We start from the raw sequence: 6298 nt of genomic DNA, 5'->3' as shown, positions 1-6298 counted from the left end.
CACTGCGAATACTAAAAAAAAAAAAAAAAAGCAATTTAGAGTGCTGAGGAGAGTAACCAAATTTTAAAGGGTTGAAGTATAATTCAGATTAGAAAAAGTACACGCAATCTACAGCCGGCCCTCTATATCCATGGGTTCTGCATCTGTGGATTCAACCAATTGAAGATAGAAAATATTCAGGGGAAACAAAATGGTTGGGTCTGCATTGAACATGTGCAGATTTTTTTTGTCATTATTCCCTAAACAATAAACAATACAGTATAACAACATAGCATTTACATTGTGTTAGATATTATAAGTAACCTAGAAATGATTTAAAGAATATTAAGAGGATGTGTGTAGGTTATATGCAAATACTATTCCCTTTTATATCAGTGACTTGAGCATCCCAGCATCTGAGGATTTTGGTATCTGCAGGGGGTCTGGGAACCAACTGCCCTAGGATACAGACAATTGTATTTACTAAACAAGTTTGACAGAAGGGTAAAAAAGAATCGTTATTTTTGTGGACTGAAGCCATTGAGTTTTTTAAAAAAAGGAAAAGCGATTATATGGAAAAGAAAGTTCAAGGTCTCCAAGTCCTCAAAGAGAACTGAAAACTAAGAAAGGTTCTCAAATGTGGCCCACAGATCCCTGCTGGAAGTCCTAGAAACCCTTTCAGGGGGTGCTGATTTTCATGATATCACTAAGACGTTATTTGCACTTTTCATTATGTTGACACTGACGATAATGGTACAAAAGGAATGGTGGATTAAATTGCTGGTTTCTTAGCACACATCAAGGCAGTGACATAAAGCTGTACTAGTAATCATCCTACTCGAGAGCACTACTGTACCCTCACACACCCACAGAGCCAATTTAAGAATGTCCTTACTGATGCCGTAAAAACTACTAATTTTATTAAATCTTGACCTTGAATGCCATTTTTTAAAATTCTGTGGGACAAAATGAAAGCTACCCAAAGCATTTTTGCTACATAGCACGTGTAGTTTTTTTGAATTTCAAGCTGAACTAGCTGACTTTTTTTTTTAACAGGGTGCTGTTTTGCTTTGAAAAATTATCTATAAACTACAATTATTCAGACTTGGGTACCTGACATTTTTCTCAAAAATAAATTAAGTGAACTTGACACTTCAAGAAAAATAACTTGACAGTATTTTTTCCAGTGATAAAATTTCAAGTTTTCAAGCAATAATTTGGAAAACTTGTGTCCTCTGTTATTCTGATGAAATCAACGATAACAGTAACAAATGTGACTTTTGATATTGTATAATGAAATACATTAACATTTGGAAGGCTGTTGTAAACCAGAAGACCAATAATTTCCAAATGTCTGATGTTATGATGTTACAAAGTAATGTACAGGTAAAAGATCTATTCAGAGTATAAGACAGACCAATGGATTTCAATTTAACAGAGTATGTCATGTTCACTGATGTGGCTTCCGATTCCACATTGCAACTAGTCTCTCAAACACTACCACTTCTTGAGTTTTGGTATAATATCAAAGAAGAATATCCACAATTATCTGAAAAGGCTATTATAATACTTCTACCTTTCCCAATTACGTATGTGAGGCCAGATTATCTGCATATACTTCAACCAAAACAACATACTGCAACAGACTGAATAGAGAGGCAAATGTGAGAACCCACATTTGCTCTTCTAATGAGCTAAGCATTAAAAGTATCTGCAAAAATCAATGCCACAGGTCTCACTAGTTCTTTATTTTTCATACTGAAGTCCTTAATATTTAAGAGTCTATAAAATGGGGTCCTGAGTTCAAAAAACTTAAAAGCCACTGATGGAGGAGGAGAAATAAATCTTAGAGGGCTTTTAAATTAAAGACACAGGCAAAGAGGAAGTGAAAAGATGTTACTTATTGAGAGTGAGGAGCATGAAAGGGTAGAGAATTGAGGAAAATGTTAATTCTGAAAAGCCTAAGAAAAGCTCATAAAGAACTAAGGAGCACTGAGGATTTGGCTTAGGTTTAATGACTACATTTGTACTGGTGCTGTACACAATTTTCTCCAGCAATACACAGCAATCTGGGAGATCGATGAAAGTGGAGAACTGGAAATAGGTAAGGTGGATTAAACAAATTCAATAAGGACAAGTGATAATATTAAGACAAGTAAATTTAAGGATCAACGTAGGAACAAGAGATGAAGCCAAGAGGCCTTTGCTGTTTGCCCAGCTCTTCTCCTACAGGGAATAAGGAAAGGGCCCCTAGTGTTTTACCCAAGTGCAAAGGAAAATTAGGCTCTGCCACATTTTTGGTGTATGAAATAAATGTGAATTAGATTCTTGCCTTCCTTAAAGATTTTATTAATATAATACAATTTTCACGATCCATGGTGGGCCTTTTAGTTAGAACTGCATTACAATGAGTTGTTTTTGCATTTTGAACATTAAAACCCCATGGAGAGAATTCTATGAAGATATGCTTCCTGCCAAATGCTGTTTAATTCCAGTATACATGTTTAATGTGTTAATTGATAATGGACAAAGGCTATTAGCCTATTTCGGCTAAATGAAAATTAAATATTCTATCTTAAATCAGGACTATACTAAGTAGGCTTCTTCTTTTATAATAAGGCTTTACTTGAGTTTAAATTTCTCAGGACACAGAGTTACTTTTCTTGCCAAGTATGCTCATATTCAAATTATTCCCTGTTTTTAAAGCAAATCGCTTATTACGAAATGGCTGTTTTTTCTGATTAGATCTGAAATTTTCCATCTAAAGCATCTGATCCTAAAAACACAATTTTGTATCACATCCCACAGTACTACAAATCACAGAATTCTTTCTCAGTTTCACATTTTATAGCTCGTAACTAGTTTAAAGCTGAGCCATGAACCTCTTTGCAATTTTCCACTCTCTTATTTTTGTATTTCTTACTATACTTATATACATTATTCAAACCAGTGATTTGACTCTTACAAGTTACATGATCTTGGTTGAGTCAAATATCTGGACTGGACCTTAGATTCCCCCCAAAAGTGAGGATAACTACATTTGTCCTTAGCTATCTTTTAGGGTTGCTGTAAGGATTAAATAAGATTTTCAAAACTAAAAAGCATAAAATACAAATGTAACACATTTAGATACTTTGAAGTCTTTGAAAAAAAAACACATTATTTATTCAAAGTACCAAGAAATTAACTTTGTTGTATATGCTTACAAATTGTGGATTTTAAAAAAAAATGGTTGTTAGGCAAATTATGATTTAGGTGTGTTAGAGAAAGGAAAACATATACCTCAGGGAAATAAAAGGTTTCCAACAACAAAAGTCTCTAAAATGATATGATCCACAGTATTAGCCTCACTTTGGAAGAAAAATTAATGGTGGTAATATATCATTTTATTACTTTGGTAAAATGTTAAATCATGATATAGTATACCCAAACATACTTTTGAACATTAATCCAAATGTATTAACTCCTAATACATTTTATACATATATTTTAACTGATACCTCATTTTTCCTAAATTATTTGTTAAATCTGTTTTTTATAGTAAAAAAAAAAAAAAAAAAAACGGCCTATACTACACCACCCTCCAAAAAACACACTGCTACAAATAGCAAAATTGAATTTCTCTCTTTCTAATCAATCTTTAGGTGAAATAACAAAATATTTTAATGCTTTGAGGCATAAAAAAAGAGGAAAAAAATGGTTTCTGAGAGTTTATAATTTCAATTGGGCACTGGCAAACTACAGTCCTCATCTGCTTCTACCAAGAACGTTTTGGAACACAGCCACACCCATACTATATATGGCTGTTTTCTGCTGCAACAGCATAGATGAGTACTGAAATGCAGACAATAAAGAGCACTGGCCCTTTATAGAAGTTTGTCAACACTTACCTAGATAATCAATATTGAAAAGAAAATAAATTCCCAGTAAGTCAAAATGTTTTCATTTAATACTACTTCTGTTTGGTCTAGCTGATTCTCGCTTTATTTCTGCTGGGATGTGGTCAATCTCACCTCCTCCTACTATTTCCACTACTACCCTGGGACCAGCCACCTTTTCTCCCCTGGATTACTCCAATTGTTTCTTATCTGATTTTGTTGTCTCACTTAATCTACTACAGTCTATCCTCAAACACAGTAGCTAGATCAAACCTTTAAAAACATGTCAAATCATGTCTCTCCTCTGCTCCAAACCTTGCAATGACTCCCATTTCGCTCAGAATAAGAGCCAAAGTCCTCACGATGACCTAGAAAGCTTACACGATGAGGGCCATATTATTTCTTACATCATCTTTTATTACTCTCCCCTTCTCATTCCCTCTCCAAACTAACCTCCCTCCTGTTTCTTGAACAACAGGCCAGGCATATTTTGCATTAAGTTTTTTTATAATATAATGGCCATTCCTTCTGACTGGAAACACTCTTTCTACAGATGTCGGCATGACTAGCTCAGTGACTGCAAGTGTTTGCTCAAATCTCATCTTAAAACGAGGCCTACCCAGGCCATCCCACCCCAGAACTCCCTAATCCCTCACCTTATAACTATTTATTGTATATTCTTAATTTACACTACATTATGCTTATTGTACGTCTTCCCTCCCATCCTACCGAGTCTCAACTGCAAGAGCCTGGAACGCTGGTAGAGTTTGTGTGAAGAAGGAAGAGAGAATAAGTAGTGCTAGTAAGCTACTGAAGTGAAAAATAAATTTTTTTTTTTTTTTGAAAAATGTACCATAGGCAATTAAGCAGGAGGAAAGCAGGGAGGAGTAAATAATAAATTTTTAAGTTTAAAAAAAATGCCACCAATTTTAAGCTTTTAAATTATGTGGCTTACTGCTTTTAAAATAAAAATTGACCAAATAAAAAAGAAAAATAACACCTCATTCCATATTCTTTTTTTAAAGAAAAGGGATTTGCAGAAGAGAATTATCTAAAAATGCCAAATCAATTAGCAAAAACTATGTGCCACTCCTGCAGCTTATCATTTGAACAACGTCAAAATAATTTAACTTGCCCAATGTAATTTCATAAATAGAATGTCTCTCTAGACATAACTTTATATTTACTCCCAGTGCTTTATACCTGTATCTTGCTTCCAAAAGACTGAGACTGCAATTGTCGAAGCACCATTAAAAACTATGAAATAAAGCCAGAGTTGATGTCACATTACTAACGCAGCAGTGTCTTAGTGCCTCTTCCCACAATCCCAAACGACTGCCACAGCAATATTTAGCAATAGCCGCTAAGAATGAACGAATGAATAATACAGCAGTTAATGTATCAAAACCTATAACAGCACCTGATTAAGATGTTAAAAAGCACATGTTTGGTTGCCTTAAAATACTGATCCATGTAAAATAAAACCTTGAGGAATTACATATCCACAATGTAACTGCACTCTCTGAAAAGCAGAAGAAAGAAATCCTTTATTTTAAAATGGTATTGACTGAACTAATCTTAAGGAACTTCTGCATGATTAAATGTGGCAGAGCATTCTAATAAGTCATTATAAAGTTTTATTTAGGATAATGATTATTCATCAAATACACAATAATTTCTTATATGTGGAAAGCCACAGATAGATCTTTGCCTTAGTTCCTAATTGTTAATTAACTGCTTTTTAAATTAATGTAACAATATCTACCATTTACCGAGTGTACTATGTCAGATAGTGTGCTAAGTGCCTAAGGGTATTCACATGGCCTTTAATCCTCACAACAAAGGTTGTCACTACTACTATCTGCATTTTACAGAGAAGCAAAATGAGACTTAAGTAAGTTAAATAACATGAACCTACAACCCGGGTACGCCTACTCCAAACACTGGCTGTTAATCATTGTTAGAACTGTCTCCCTGAGTCCTCCTTGAATCTCGATCACAGTATAAATATATACAAGGCTGAATATTACCTATATTGTGAAATATTTAATAAATGTTAACTGATTACAGTGGAAATTTTTCTTAATCCTTCATAGTTGTGTGTATTTTAGAGCCGTGCACTATTAACATAAATAAATCAAAGTGGGAAGTTTTAAAATAAAATCTGCAAATGCAGGTGCCCAAGATTAGTTAATTGACAATGAATGTGTTCAAAGAGCCAAAGTAATTACATGTGGGGTTTAGAAACTCAAAGGAAAAGAATAAAAACAGAGCTGTATTAGCAGTTAGGAGACTTGGAATTCACCCCCCAATTCTCTCAATTTGTGCAACCTGGCCCAGTCATTTGCCTTTATGACTCATTTTTCTCATCTGCAAAACAATAGCGATGGACTAAATAACCTGACTTACCATAATATATCAGGATTCTAATTTTATCAGCT

This window comes from Propithecus coquereli, unplaced genomic scaffold (genome assembly GCF_000956105.1).
Source record: "Propithecus coquereli isolate 6110/MARCELLA unplaced genomic scaffold, Pcoq_1.0 Scaffold69, whole genome shotgun sequence".
NCBI classification, from domain to species: domain Eukaryota; kingdom Metazoa; phylum Chordata; class Mammalia; order Primates; family Indriidae; genus Propithecus; species Propithecus coquereli.
Note: the sequence above shows the minus strand (reverse complement) of the source record.